General features: G+C 37.3%; 1 long non-coding RNA gene across 1 annotated transcript in view; it reads left to right on the forward strand.

Annotated features, from left to right (window-relative positions):
* The first annotated feature begins 8,365 nt into the window (after nt 1-8,365).
* Nucleotides 8,366-15,841, forward strand: part of LOC134552509 (uncharacterized) — a 34,166-nt gene continuing 26,690 nt past the window's right edge. Inside the window, exon 1 of the long non-coding RNA XR_010080881.1 lies at nt 8,366-8,465. This is a non-coding gene — a long non-coding RNA (uncharacterized LOC134552509). The remainder of the gene's footprint in view (nt 8,466-15,841) is intronic.

Raw genomic sequence — 15,841 nt, forward strand, 5'->3', positions numbered from 1 at the left:
CTCTTAGGTCCTATAAGGGAGTCTGGTTATTTTTATGTTTTTGGGCAAGTCCAAATAATAGCCCAAGTATAATGTTTCAGAAAAAGATTACAAGAAATAGAAGTTCTGCCTAAATTATGATACTTGAAATAGTTATGGTAATGTAAAATGTGACATATATAATGAAGTAAGTAATATAGACTGTTAGGATAAACATTTCCTGTATCCTTTTCTGCAATAGCTTGTGATGGTAATGGTGAAGTAATGCAGTCGAATGAAGCTTATACTGCTAAAACCTTTAACCCAAGCAGTACAGGTACGTAGAGCTCCTGTCCAGACTTTTCACACAGAAAAGCTCTGGTAGGAATAATCCACATGGCAGAAGGAGGAAGAGTACAAATGACATGTCAGTTGCAATTTCAATGTTCATTGCAATCCCTGGAACACCCCTGGCATAAAGCAAAATCAGACAACTGGACCAGATGTCAGGAATGTTAATGTGTGTCTTTAAGGTCGTATTTAATTTTCATTGTTTTGAAAAGAGTTGGGTTTGGTTTCTGGGATTTTAGGAGGAAATAAAGAGATTTTAACTACCTAATAATAACCAGTGTGAATGTGAGAAGCATGTTTAAAGGCATTCTCAGTGCAGTATCACAGCTGCTGTAGCTGCCTCTACTCAGTTCCCACTACAGCATTTAATCACTATAAACCTTTTAAGACTAAAAACCAGATCAATTTTTCAGTAGTTTCATTCAAGTTTACAGAGCATAAAGGTAGTTAATATCCACCATTCTTGTTCCCGAATTTTCTAAAGAGAGAAGGTTTTAAAAAGATTTTGTATACAACAGTTGCTCTGTTCAAAAACTGTGTGGGATTCATTTGTCGATTTACAGTGGTGTAATATTTAAAAATTCATAGAGAATTTAAAATGTGTCTTGCCTAACCAGGAATGATTCCTTTTGTTAAATATATATGTTAGATTAAATGCCTGTCTTCATACACTGCTTATTACAGACAGAATTCATTCTATTGTAAGAACAGACAGCTTGGTTTGATGGAATGTGCTCCATTCAAGGGAGAGAATTGAATAGTTTGACAAAATACATTTTGTGGATGGATTAGGCACAGGAGAGTGAATTGTGGCATGTTGTCTAAGGAAAACACCGAAGAATTGATTTAAAAATGTTGAGTACAGAATGGATTAGAGTAGTTTAAAACATGCACATTATTGATCAATCAGACTGAGAGGCCTGACAAAAAGTAAAAAGTGCCCACGGAAGTAATTCTGTCAATGGGGATGTTTTTCATCTACCTGCATCCTCAACAAATTGTGTTTTCTTGTATACTTCATGTGCTCTTATCAGCACAATGCCGCTTTCTCCCAATTTCATTCACCTCTGACAATAAAAATGGTTTGGTGAAATTCCTTGCTGTGACAGATTTCACAGGCAGTGCAAAGCTCAGCTACTCCTTTTTGGTACTTGCTTTTCTGGCCTAGAGAAGGATCACAGAGAGACTTTGGGCAGCTGGGCATTTGGCTACAAACCCATCTGCTGCAGATTCACACATGGAATTGGGTGAGTGATGTACAGGTAGAAACCCATCCAGGCCAGTGTTTTGTATTCAGATGCCTGATGCAGGGGAGCAGTGAAATTCATATCCCTAAAACACCTGATGTTAATTAGACCCTTAGTAATGGTGTTCAGAAAATCCCAGGTGCTGAGAGAAGAGGAAAGTTAGCTCGAGCATCATGAGAGCACTTGGAGGCTGAGAGAGCTCCCACCCACGGTGCAGTGTTTGCTGCTGCTCAGGATAATTTCCCAGCGACGTGCCTGCGTCAGGCTGGCCCTTTCCTCTCTGGGAAATGGCAGTCTAGCAGCTCGGGTCTTTAACATTTAGCTGTAGGAAAATTTGGTTCATATGCACAGCATGTGAACCTGCTTTATGAGTAACCTTAAGGAGCTTTGCTCTTCTCCAGAGAAAAAGTAGTTATATTCAGAGTTCTGCAAGTACTGGGGAAGTGACTATAACGAAAGCATAAAAAGGGCATGGATACAGCCAGTTTTCCAGAAAACCACACAAAGAGCTTCCAAAGGCTGAATTGGCTGTGACTGCAAAATTTAGGCACACCTAATATAAAAGGAGAATGAATTCCCATTTTTTAACCTTTACTCCTTTCTAAAACACTTCTGGAAGTCAATTTCCAACACTCTTACACAGAAAAATCCAATGCCATTAAGTGATGTGCAGAAAATTACTTTTTAAAATATGAACAAATGAACATAATTGAACCATAATCTGATGTTGCATTTTACAGTGGGCCTAGTTTAGGTGAATTCAGTAACTTCTAGATGAGATATATTCCAGGTTGAGATAGTAGCACTCTCTGGGATCTGAGGTCAGACATGGCTAGATCCTCGCAGACCCACTTGAACAGTATCTATAAACCTGTTGCAATTTTAATTTGAGAAAAGTGTGTTGTTGGCATATAAAGAAGCTTTTTGATTTTTTTCCCCTTATTTCAAAATTGTTATCACGACTGTTTTGTATCAAACATTCTCATAAGAGTTCATAATGCTGCATAATAGGGGTAGGTTGAAGTGTTTATGAATTGTTAATGAATAGTGTTAACTGACCAAAGTTAATAAAGATTCATTAAAATTCATAAAATGGTTCATGTATATTTCATTGCAAACATAAAATGAGATACTTTTCCAAACATGCATGTTTCCTGAAACTTAAAATTAAGAATTTTCAGAAGCATTAATTAGTGGAAAGCTGAAGAAAAAGGTTATGATGAATGTACATTTTGAGCTATTTTGATTAGCTCTTCTGTATATGCTCATAAATTATTCAGTACAAACCACTTATGTAATATTTCTTAAAGGTAAAAGAAGCATCCTTTCAGGGTTGGTTGCCCTTTCCTTAAAACAAAATAACTCTGTTACATTACTGGAACCAAGTTACAGAAATAAATTGATTTTTCCCCCCAGGGCAGGCATCTGTTACTTCCTAAAGTAAAGAAATGCTCAGGGAACATATGGTTGAAGGGATTTGGCAGGGTTCTGTTTTAGAAGATGAGATGTATATGAGATTGAAACAGGAAACAGGAAAGTATCTGATTCAGCCAATAGATTGCCAGCATGTTTTATCTAAATTTAAGTCAGTTTCTGAGTTAAGGGCAATTCAGCTTCTTAATGCAAAAGGAAGTCAGGCCTTATCAGCTGGGTAACAAACTTTGCTTAGACTTTATTCTGCATAGTTGGCTAGGCTATGGTCCTAGTCAGATGTTAATTTTCATTAAATTAATGCCTTGGGGGTGAGGGTTAAGGGTTACTCTCATGAATAAACATTTCAGAAGTGCACATATCACATCCAGAAGGGCTACTGAAATAGCATGTAAAAGCCAGTGAAAGCTAGCAATCTGGCTCCACATTTGAAGTCCACTATTCATTTTGAAATAAAGTCACTAAAACTAATAAAAAGGGTATTTCATTTTCCTTGAAATGGGAATATGATCAGAATTCAAAATTGTTAATTAAAACATTGTGCATTTTCGACAGTCTGGAGGCTTTCACTCTTAGGTTATTTCCAATTACTGTTATTTTTGAACTCTAGGAATAAGGATGGGGATAATGTCATAGTCATTATGCCCACACAACTTAATAGAGCCTGGCAGATAGATATGTGACAAGACTTTTCTGGAATGGTTGCATTTGAAAAAAAAAAAAAAAAGTGGGTTTTTATATTTTTCTGGAGCTGTCAAGCTAAGTTTCTGCTCTCATTCATTTATCCTCTTTGTGGTAAGGGCTATGACATTTGCAATATCAGCCCCTTGTTAGATGCATTGCCACTTGCCTTTCAATGAAAGAGAGAGGAGTCAAAGACCTTCCTACTTTTTCTAATCTGTGCCCCTTTGCAATAGAAATCAATGGAAAGTGAGATGCTAAACTCCCAATGTCATTTGCCAGGGTACTGATGAATGACTATCAGAAGAATAACTATAAGAAAAATCTAGACTCCAATGGAATAAAGGTGCTATTTCCAAACAGGTCACAGTAAATTGTACTCCATACTGCTTTTCTGCACCCATCTTACTGCTTAGAAGTATCTGGTCTCTTTAATAATTCAAGTAATCCTGTGTTTTTAACCCAAGGCATATTACTAACAACCTCTGAATGTTATTGCTGGAAGGGCCCCTCCCAAAATGTGCCTTTTTTCCCCATGTGGAATTGGCTGCATCATGACTTGCATACTTGTTTTCATGCAATATTGAACATTTGAGTATCTTCCCTCTGAGCTGCAAGGGAAGGGGGCTGGCAGGCACTTGGAGTGTCCTCAAGAGAATGGGTGTGCTACAATGAGAAGGGTCAAAATTTCCTGGCTGCTGAGAGCAAAGAAGCTGTCAGTCAAGGGAAGCTGCAAGATAAATGCAAGGCAAAGGTTTAACTTAGCAGAATAATTCTGTTGTTTAAAAAAAGACCTTTTAATCACCAGATTTCAAAGGTACTCAATGTCTATTTTTTACTGAAGGCACAGAGATGTGGTCTGAAGCCAATGAAATTATGCAGAAACAATGCCAGAATCAGAGCATGGGGAACCTTTAATCTCAACTTGCAGTTTGTCTTCTAACCATACCACCTCATTTTTGTCTCAAAGTAAGCTTAAAAAGTGTAAAACAACAGACTGAAATGCTTTTCTGGCTTCCTGTGCTGAATCAACTGCACCCTCAAATGATGTCAGGTTGTTTCCTTCTGAGTGGTATGGGCATCTCCTTCCCCAGAGTTACAGTAAATATTTTATGTTTTCTTTCTTTGGAGCATATATTTTTTTTTTTCTTAAGTTCACATCACAGAGTTTTTTGCCACAGGCTGTTAACAGGTTTGATTATGTGTATGTGTATTTTCTTGATTTTTATTGAGGTTCCACTCGTATTTGTTGATTTGCCATTGCTAAAAAACTTTTGTAAGAAGCATTTGACCTACTGCTGAAACAGTTTCTCTCGTCTGCATATTGAATGACTTGACAATTTTGCAACTTCTGTATTTCTACTAATATTCACTCCAGTATAGTAAGACAAAGCCTGATGTCATTGGTGAATCTTAACTTTACACAGCATGATAGAGCAAGTTTAAGGCTTACTATTTGGGTTATGAAGTTTTCCAGTTCTGTTTTTAATAAATTGTTATCTTCTATTTAGGCAAATTATATGTGAAATTCTCTATATTGCTACAAAGGCTGCCCCAAAAGCAAAATGGCACATTCAGCACAAGAAAGTTCTGCTTGCAGATCTGAGTGAATGTCTAAGCACTCAGGTTTCATTTGGCTTGAAACAAGCAGGTCATTTCTATGATTTTAATTTTGCAAGGTAAAACCCACCCATGTGTGGCTACTTTGAAAACAGTCCCCAATCTACTGACAACTTAAGTTATGATAAGTATTATCACTAAAACCATATTTTCTTTAAGTGGGGGCTGATCAGCATTCAGAACCACATTCAGATGATTACTGCAGACTCGTGTGTTTGTAGAAGCAGGAGAGAGTGAGCAGTAAGGCAATATTGCCAGCCTGTACTTTCTCCAGCCATAATTCTGTGCATACACCCAAAATGTCTTCCCATATTACAAGTACAGAGCTCGTACCTGCAGCACATCAGAACTCTTAAGGTGATTGCATATATGTAGGAAATATCATATTATTTAATAGGAAAATCAAGATTTAAGAGTGGGGAATGAGGAAAATTTTGCATTTTTCAATTTTGAATTGCTTTAGGCATGACAAGAAAGAATTGAATTGTTTGCAAGAGATTAACCTTAGGTGATGGAGATGATTAAGAGATGTATGTTTGCAGGTGAGAAAGAGGTGTAATTTCTTGTACCCTGGTGCAGTGCTCTGACATGAGATAGAAGCAGAAGCCTGGTCTGGCTTTGTTGCAAGACAAATACAAGAAAGTTAAATGAGTTATAAAGGCTGTGGAGGGAAGATCATTGGATGCCATCAGCCTACAGGACCCTAGTGTGAAGGAATTTCTGAAAAGAATCTTAGATATTTCTTTGTACTAGGAAGTTATGTACAATAGAATCCTGTGTGGAGCTGACAATTTGTACCTATACATGCAATAAAAAAAAAAAATTAAAAAAAAATTAAAAAAAAGAAATTAACTTGAAGCTCCATCTTTCAGTAATGAGTTATAGGGAAAAATGAGTTTAAACCTTTAAACCTTTTGTGTGTTTCAGGAAGGAAAATGATAACACAATGAGGTCTAGACACCTAAAGTGTATCAAATGTAATAAACGGCTCCATTTTTATATGAGGAAATACATCATGAAAGAAATGGTACTGGAGCCAGTTAGGACACAGGGAATGATACTTCATGGCTCAAAGAATTTAAATGTGATATTTTCTTCTGAGTGGTAGGAGATGTTTAATGCTGACTTTACTGTCATCCCTCTGGACAGAAAATATATGCTGGTATCCAATATCTAGGTTTTCTAGCAAGAAGAAACTATTAATGGTGATGTGTTACTGCTTTTGAAATTCTGTTCCTTCAGATACCACTGAGGTTTGATTTAGGTTTGTGCTTTACATAGCTTTTTTGTGAAAACAACATTAGAAGGACATATCTGCCTGAATGAATTCCTTCTTGCATTTGTCTCTTGCACACCTACATTTTGGTAGCATTTGAGTAATTTTATGTGTATGACAAAATCAGATTGAGTACTACTGTTAGGTGTATTGAAAAGTAGGAAAAGGATAACTTTTCTCCTTTTGTTGCTATATTTCCAATAAAAAATACTTTGAGTCATGTCTGGGATTCCTTGTATGTGTTCACCCTCAGAACTCTTTCAAAGTGTTTTCCATTGTGTTAAACTTTACAGGATACTTAAAACTGCAAAGTTATCAGAAGTTCTATTAAATTCTATCTGGTTTTCTCTGAATAACAAAAATGTCTCCTTCTGAATCCTGAATCTTTATTCCGTTTTAATCTGTCTTCTCTTGCAGTGGCTTATATAAATTTCTTCAATTTTGTGCCATTAAAAAAAGTTTCAGAAGTATACATATAACGTTTCATTGAAAGCCACTGAAAAACTGTAGGACTGAACACAATAAGGATTGCAGTGTAAGCCACTTCTTTCTTTTGTTCAGAAAAGGACTCTGTCTCCTTTGCCTCACCCTTCACTCTTCTGCTATTTTGGTTTGACTTGAGAGAGGTCAGAACAAGGTGATATTCTCTAAGTCAGAATCACAAACCATCCTTTGCCAAATAATATATTTGTAAATTTTATGTAGTATGCATCCCAAGTAAGTGCTTTCTGCAACCAGCTGAGAGTTGGAAATCACACTTATACTTTTGATCCTTCTTAAACTTTTGAACAGTATTAGGCATCCACCATTCCTCTTGTGCTTCCTCTGTCTGCAATGAGATATTTGTAATATTTGCCAAAGGCTTTCCTGCTTCCCCTGCTACTTACTTCATAATGATAGGATATTATTCTTGTAGATCTGCTGGCTTGTCATCTTTTATTACATCTAGTTGCCAGACTTTATACTATCTTGTAATCATAAAATCTTAGTGCATTTTACCATTCTCCTCAGAAGACTCAGCTCTGGTCTCCAGTGTGTGATCTTCCTTCCTTTGTTTTCTTTTTCAGCACTAAGGCAAAACTGTATTTACAATCAGAGCAATGTGCAGGCTTTGTTTTCTTTATGAATCCCTGACTCACTTCACCCCAACTATTCATCTCAATATTAAGATATTTGAAAATTGGGTAGTGACATAACTTAAAGAAGTATTATTTATTTGTTTACGTTTTAGAAAAATGTATCTAAATTGGAGCAATGTTGTTGAAAAAGCCAAGGACTGAGCTATCTTTCAAGTGTTTTTCAATACCTCCAGAATAATCTTCTCCAAACCTCACTAGGCACTGAAGTGAGACTGACAGGCCTGTAGTTTCCAGCAACCTCCTTCTTGCCCTCTTGAAAACTGGGACAAGGTTTGTCAGCTTCCAGTCAGCTGGGACCTCTCTGGATTCCCAAGACTGCTCAAAAATCGAGAGCTTTTGTCATAACATCAGCCAGATTTTTGAAGATTTTTGGATGAATCTCATCAGATCTCATAGATTTATAGGGATCCAGCTGGATCCCACACCGTTTCAGGGTCAGCTGGGAGTTGAACATTCTCACAGTCATGGTTCTCCAGCTCAGGGCACTGAGACTCCCTTGGTCCATCACCCATACTGAAGCCAGAGGCAAAGAATGCATTAAACACGTCTGCCTGGTCATTGTCCCTGTTTGTGAGGTGACCATCCTCATCCTGTAATGTCCAGTGTTATTTTCACCTATTGCCATTAAGATATTTGAAAAAACTCCTTTTGTTTTCCCCCACAGTTGTAGCTGGCTCCCAGAGAGCCTCAGTTCCAGACAAAAGGGAAGGGACTGTAAAGATGTTTAGAAAAAAACTTTACCTCAGAATGAAAGGAATAAAGGTGAGTGATGCATGAATAAGCATATGGACTGAGAATCAGATTTACCTTTAAAACATTCATATTATGGACCAGCCATGCTGCAGGACTGGGAGTACAAGTCCACCTTGTCTATTACAGGAAGACTGACTCTGGATTAACTAAATATCATGCAAAAAGCCAGAAGTGCTGCCACCATCAAAGCTATTACACCATCACAGCTTTTGCTTACCATTTGGAGGACTGCAGAGAAAAGGAAATTTTGAACAGGTGGTTATCCAGCTTGAAGTAGATGAAGGTCAAACTGTTGATTTTCATATGAAGATGCAGATACTAAATCAGAAGTATTAGGGCAGCCAAAATCATTCCGATCTATTTGCTTGGCTTATTTTTCTAGTGCATCCCTAAACTTCTTTATTGACCAGGTAATCAAATGAGTATTCTTGATACCAGTACAAAATCCTTGTCATCCAAAAACATCACCTTGATCCTTGGCATCCAAAAACAGGATTTGCATTTACAGGTAGATATCCATCATACATGGCTAGAAATTAAGATTAATCTAAAAATATGCATATATTTCTGTAACATGCCTGAACATATTCATGCAGGAAGTAAAACACCTTTATATTTATCAGAATTTTTCAAAGTATCTGTATTTTTTTTCTGGATATTTAGTTTCATTGTTTTAAAATCTGTTTTTTGTATGAGAGTTGCTCTTCATCCCTTAGGTCTTATGGAAAAAAAATTTTTTTTTAGACTGATAGGCCACTAGCAGATATTGTTGTTGGAAACAGTGTTAGGCAATTCTGAGAAATAACAGATAACACGTGAAGTTTTTAATAGGCCATCTCTATAATGAAAGTGAGTCCAGATGTGACCTGTAATTTCCAGAGAAGTTACTGCAATCCCTGAAAGAATGTAATAATAGTGAATCTCATACCTGTAAAACCACCTCTTCAAGTATAGATGGAAGCATCAGGAAAAATAATAAGGAAACAGTGTAAGCATCTTCAGGATCTATTTTTTTTCTGGGTTTTGTGGGTTTTTTTTCCCTTTGGAAAGGAATCATTGTGGGTTTTTGTTTGTTTGTTTGTTTGTTTTAGATATATGTATTTATTATATAAAGGCCCTTGGAAAGCTTTTTTCAATTTCATTGGAAGTTTTCTTGCCAGACATCTTGCAAGGATGTAACTGTTTGTATGATGAACACCAAATCTGCCCCTAATCATTTCCTATGTACCCTGTTTTTCATATTCCTTCCCATTAAGTCCTCTTGATTAAACTTGATTAAACCATCTTCATTTGTCTCACCTTCTCTCATATGAAAGTCTGAATCTCTGTAACTAATGTTTCTCTAAGCTGATAAGTCCCTTCCAATCATAAAAAATAAAGCATATTTGAGTTTAGAAGGTTTGCTGCTGCTGAAGCATCTGGTTTTCTATTGATTCCTCAGCCTGTATAGCTAGTTTCATTAATCAGTGAGGTGACTGAGAAAGTCTTCAGAAACATTGCCAAAATTTTCAGAGTCATGTGAGGATACCACAAATGACTCCATTCAAAATGTCTGAGGAGCACAGAACAGGAACTGAATGTTGAATTCCAACACAGTGATTAAACAAGCAATCTCAGGTTGCCATGTAGCTTTCCTAGCTATGACTCCTTGTTTGATGTGAAGCCCCAGTACTAAACTGACTTGTTTCACTGTAGACCAATGCATTCCTGAAACTCTGAGGAGTATGCTTTGAGCATACCTAATTTGTGCCAGCAGTGGCTCCCTAACTACCACCACAATGGAACCTTTTGGGCTGCCTTATGTTTTTTTAAGGTTTCCAGCTTCCACAGAGGTACCACTCAAATGGTTCACCCAGGAAAAGCTCCCTCCCCAGCCTTGGCTCTGCCCAAGGTAACAGCACCCACCTTTTCAGAGTGTTTTCCTCTGAGGCTGGTACTGGAGTGGGGGAAAATAGACAAAACTTTGCTTGTCTTTCTGGTGGAATTTGGAGGAAGGAATATCAGATTTAGGAGGTCAGGAGAAGACAGGGCAAGGAAGAGTTTGTTTGTGTACCAGAAGCTAGAAAATGAATTTCAGTAGAGGAAATTTGGACACTGTTCTCTCACACACATATGCTTTTTCATCCTGTACAGAAAGCTCATGATGAGAGAGAAATGTAGGACCCATCTGCTAGGTGAGGGCAACTACTGTCGCAGAGCTGTGAGCTCTCTCTGGGTCTTTCTTCTTGGTTCAGTGTAGAGTGCCTAACAGGGGTGCTGTTGCAGGAGGAAGAGTGAAATAGTTCCTCTCTTCAGGCTTGTGCTGGTGTTGGTTAGAGCTGGGGCTTTCATACTGCCTGGATGAGCACACCAAATACTAGACAATTAAGTAAAAAGAAAACGAACAAACCAAACCAAACCAAACCAAAAACCAAAAACAAAAAAACAACAAAACCCCAAAAACCAAACAAAAAACCAACAAAACAAACAAACAAAAAAAAAACACAAAAAACACACCAAAACAAAAAAAACCACAAAAAACCACAAGCAAACAAACCCCAAACAAACAAACACCAAACCCCCAAAACAAACAAACAAACAAAAACAAAACCAAAAACACACCACCACCAAAAAAAAAACCACCCACAAAACCAAAACCACGTTAGGAAATAAAGAAGTGTATTTATTTGTAAATGCAACCTGAACGAGGGAAAAAGGAAACCTATCTTAATTTCTTTAAAAAAATAGCTGTTGTTGTCTTCAAAGGCAGATTTTGACCTTCTGCCAGTAGTCATCCTCTGGAAAAACGTGGTAATTCAAGCTATGTATTCTGTTCTCAGTATTTATTAGTTCTACTTTCCCAGCATGCCATATTTTCAAAATCAGTCTAGAGTGTGCATGGTATTTAGGAAATAGTAAGAGCCATTTGCATTTTTGGTCCTATGCCTGGCATTTCCCACTGACTCCTATAGGACAACATTAAGAATGTGAGGCTTGTGGGTGCAAACCTGCAATTAGGAGCCTCTAGGTCTTACTGTGGGTCCAAGACTTCACCTGGGCTGGGGATCTGCCTTGTGGCCAAAATCCTGTGCTTTGAAGTCCTTATTGAATGTAGCCTCAAGTATTTTTTTTCCAAAGGCATAAAGTAAATCAAAGATTTAGGAGGGACCTGAACCCCTAATTTTCATTTTGTCTGTATACATGGTGAATTTAATAGCGCCATTATTTTTTAGTCAAGCCAGGCATTATATTGCATGGCTCTATTCATCATTGAGAACTGAAAGATTGTCAGGATACAAAATGTTTTATACTCATCATCATTATACAGAAAGATTAGAATTAAGACCAAAATATTTCTGTTATTTGCTATCATCATAATTTAACAATGTCAATGAGAAATTGACTTAAAAAAGCCCAATAGGGATCCTTGATTTTTCTTAAAGACATTCCACCAGTTTATCCCTTTTTGCAAAATTCCTCTAGGAATTTCATAAGCACTGGTTTATTTTTTTTTGGCCAACACCTATCTCATACAAAAGTGATTTTTACAGCCAGAAACATAAAGAGTATCCCAAGGACTTTTATAAAGATTTTGAGCAATACTTATTTGTCCTGTAATATAGCAGTTGGCTTTTATGAAACTATATATTTTGTCGTATAACCAATTGCTTTGCTATAAATGTATTCAGCAGTATAAAGATTTCAGTGGTCAAAGAGTTTCCAAAGGCTTTTGCTACAATTAAATTGATCCTGGATAGTGTGTATATAATGATAATTGTAATGGCACTATTATTAGAAGGAGGTGCTTTGGGGTTGATAATTTGGAGGTCATTTTTAGACAGAAACTTTATCATTATTATATCATTGTTTTTTATGTGAAGTACAAACTGCAAGACAAGACTTGAAGTTTACTCCTAATGTGCTTATTTTATTACTGAGGAGGAGGTGATTAGGGTTCAAGAAATTAATCTCAGTCTCTGCAGGTGACATTTCTCATAGCTCTGCCATCAATTCCTGTTTGACATAACCTTTTCATTTCGTTGCCAGTACAGCACTGGTCTTGTGCCACTCTGTACTTGGCCACTGCACATCTGTGCAAGAGAGGAAGGACAAAGTAGGTGAAATCCTGTGGGTTTATGCTGACATGGAGAGAAGCAGCAAGAGGACAAAAGACTGTAACAAGGTGATAGGACTTATTTTTCTGGGACTGTACACGTTCTTTTTCAGAGGGGCATTTATTTACTCATTCTTTGATCTGAACTTCCCATGGCAAATCAGGGACAAATGGAAATGCAGTGACTGATTCCAGGTGAACAAAACAAACACAAGGTCTGAAGTTTCTAACATGTTTTTAGAATTTAGAGGAGTGTAACTGGACTACAAGAGAAAAGACCTTCATAGAAGTGATGAGACCCAGAAGTCATGGGGGGGGGGGGGGGGAAGAGAGAATAAAAATAGGGGTAAAGCTGTCATTTCATAAAAAATTTTAGCTATTAAATTGTTTTGCTACTAAAGAACTTCAAAGAACACAGAATAGGCAGAAACTTTTCCCATTGAAAGTAACTTATCAATAAAGTGAGATAATATCACTTGAGATAATATCACTTACTGAACCATTTCATAAAAACATTATTCTTATCTATTATGAAGAAAGCTATAACAGCTGTATTGACAAAAATTTCTTTTAAATATAATTTTTCTGCAGCTGTCCAGAATGCCAAGAGACAGATATATGAAATCTTCTAAAACAGATGATGTTTCCAACAGCAATGCATTGCAAGGTTTATGTAGAGGTCTTCAGAAGATGATTGCCAGTATGGAAAATTGTACCTTTGAAACCTAGTTTGGCAGTTTTGGCAGAAATTTCTGACTTCTGGCTGAAATGAAGGCCCAGCTTGTTCAGCTCAGCCCTGATAACCTGTCAGTGCCTCGTGTGAACATGGCTCATACCCTGACACCTGGTCTTCACTAATATCCTGAGTTTCTTGATCTTTTGATATTTGTTTTATGTTTGTGTTTCTTTTGCAGTTCATGTCAAACAAAGCATATTTCCATATGACTAGCAAAGAAAGGCCAGAGCTGGGATTTCTTGGAAGAGTCTTTGGCCGGTTTTACACATAAATCCAGTTCCTCAGCCAACTGATAAAGGAAAAGAACCTCTTTAAGCACAGACAGGGGAGATGGGAAATGGGGAGGTGGGGAGATGGTGGCTGTAAGCAGCAGTATGGGGAAATTCTGGAACCTTAAATGAGGATCCTTTCCCAAGGAGAGCAGTTCAAATACAAGAAACTATTCCTATACCTATAGGTACTTCAGCTCCCTCAGCCAAAAGTGTGGGTATCTGTGCAGCTATCTGTGTTCCCCTGTCTGTTCTAGAGGAATATCCTAGACATGTTTTTAGCTAATTTTGGAAGTAGGACACTGGGCTGGAGGGACTTTTGGTCTAATGGTACAGACTGTGCTGTTCATTCTGCTCCTTTACCTCTCTTTCTCCATAAATATCATGTCTTTTACCCCTCTAAAGCCTCATTCTCCTCTCCTGTACTCTTGTCTCTGACAGCCCACCCCAGGTTGCCGGCTGATGTCTTGTTTTCTTGCATCTGCTATCCTCCTGCTCTGTGTCCTGTCTGTTGCCACTGCATAAATAAATTCTTCACATGCCTCTGTAGAGGCTAGGGTTACACACAACATTGCCACTAAATTCCCTTTCCTTACTGACTGGAGTTCTCTGGAGCATCAGATTCCTTTGCATGGTTCTATGCTCAATGAAATCAATGTTAACAAGAATTACAGGATTTTAGTCTGGATACCCTTATCTGTTTATTCACTGTAAGGATTTCTGTGCAAACTGCTTTGAAGTTTATGCCTCTTCACCAAGTTCAGTTTTCAAGTAAGGAACACATTTTAATGCATGTAAATTGAGAATAGGTGCCTTTGTCTTGCCACCCTCTGTATTTGGGAATTCTCAAACCTCTCAGTGTAAAAACCTCTTGACCTACTTTTCCTTGAACCCTGTTCTGCAGTCCAAGGCAGAACACACAAAGAGAAACCAAGACAAACATCCCTCAGAATGATGATTTCTCCCAGTTGGTTTCCTGCATGTCTGTTTGCTCTGTCACTGTGAGTCCTGATAGGCAGAAAGCTTTGTCCTGTATAAAAGTTTCTGTGAAGCTAATTTAGGGCACAGCAAGGGCCTCATTTAAGCAAAACAAAACCCAAGCAAAGCACAGAGCACAGCAATCCAAATGTTTTTTGTTTTGTGTCAGAGAAATGTATAAATATTTTACTGTAATTGTCCAGGAGTTTATGGTGAAGTAGCTCTTTCTCTGGAAAACAGAAAATGATCTTTCCTGAGGTCCATGTTAGTATGGCATTAGTACAATCAGCTATATGAGACAGGAATACTCAAGGCTCTGAGTTGGCTCATTTTCGATTATGTATCTCTTTTTTCATTGCTTTCGTTTGTTTGGTTTGGGGTGTGGTTTCGTTTTTTTCGGTCAGGAGTTTTTTCCTAAGTCCGAAGACTTTTGTTTTGTTCTAAAGGCTTAAAAGGAGAAAGTAAAAAAATTTTTTTGAAACATTGAAATATTTCTTTAAATGAGCAAATGACCTAATGTAACTGTAATTAGTCTATAGCTCTGTGGAATACAAACATTGAATTTCTGGGATCTGTCTCGTCCTAATGATTGAAGAATATAGAAACAGGCTCTTGCATAAGTCTAAGTGATACTATACAAAGGCTTAGATTCACATTTGCTTATTGATCAATTTTTCTATTTGGCAGAATTTATGAGTTCTTTACCAGACTTACTGAATAGGAGAGTAAAAGACTACTACTATAACACATACTGCATTTTCTGTCATTAATAGTGCTCAAATGTAGTGTTTAAATAGATTACAGGTTTGCTTTGAATTTTACTTTGTTAATTTATCTGCAAGTATTGAAAATTCAAACTTGTTATGTTTCAGATTCAAAGGGGACATTGCCCTACATCCACTAATCCCACCAATATTTGTTCAGAGATATTTCATTTTTGAAGTCCAAACAGTGAAAAATTTAAAGCATCATGGCATCCAACAGGACTGTTGCTTTGTTCCAGGCTTAGATATGGTATTAAATACAAGTCTGAAGGGATGCACACTGCTGTGAAGAATACAGTAGATGAATTAATCCAGTATTTCAAATTGACATGCTGGGTACATGTAAAAAATTTTCAGTTCTGATGTCTACAGAGAATGCACAACACACAGTAAAATCTCAGCACCTTCTTGATAATTTTGCATTAAGTATTCTCTAGATAGTATGCCAGGATCTTTGACTTCTGCCAGAGATGATGATTGCAGTGTAATCCCTCTGAGTAGATGATGTGAGTGTGCTGATCCCATGAAGTCAAAGTCAGAACACT

This window comes from Prinia subflava, chromosome 7 (assembly GCF_021018805.1).
Source record: "Prinia subflava isolate CZ2003 ecotype Zambia chromosome 7, Cam_Psub_1.2, whole genome shotgun sequence".
Taxonomy (NCBI): domain Eukaryota; kingdom Metazoa; phylum Chordata; class Aves; order Passeriformes; family Cisticolidae; genus Prinia; species Prinia subflava.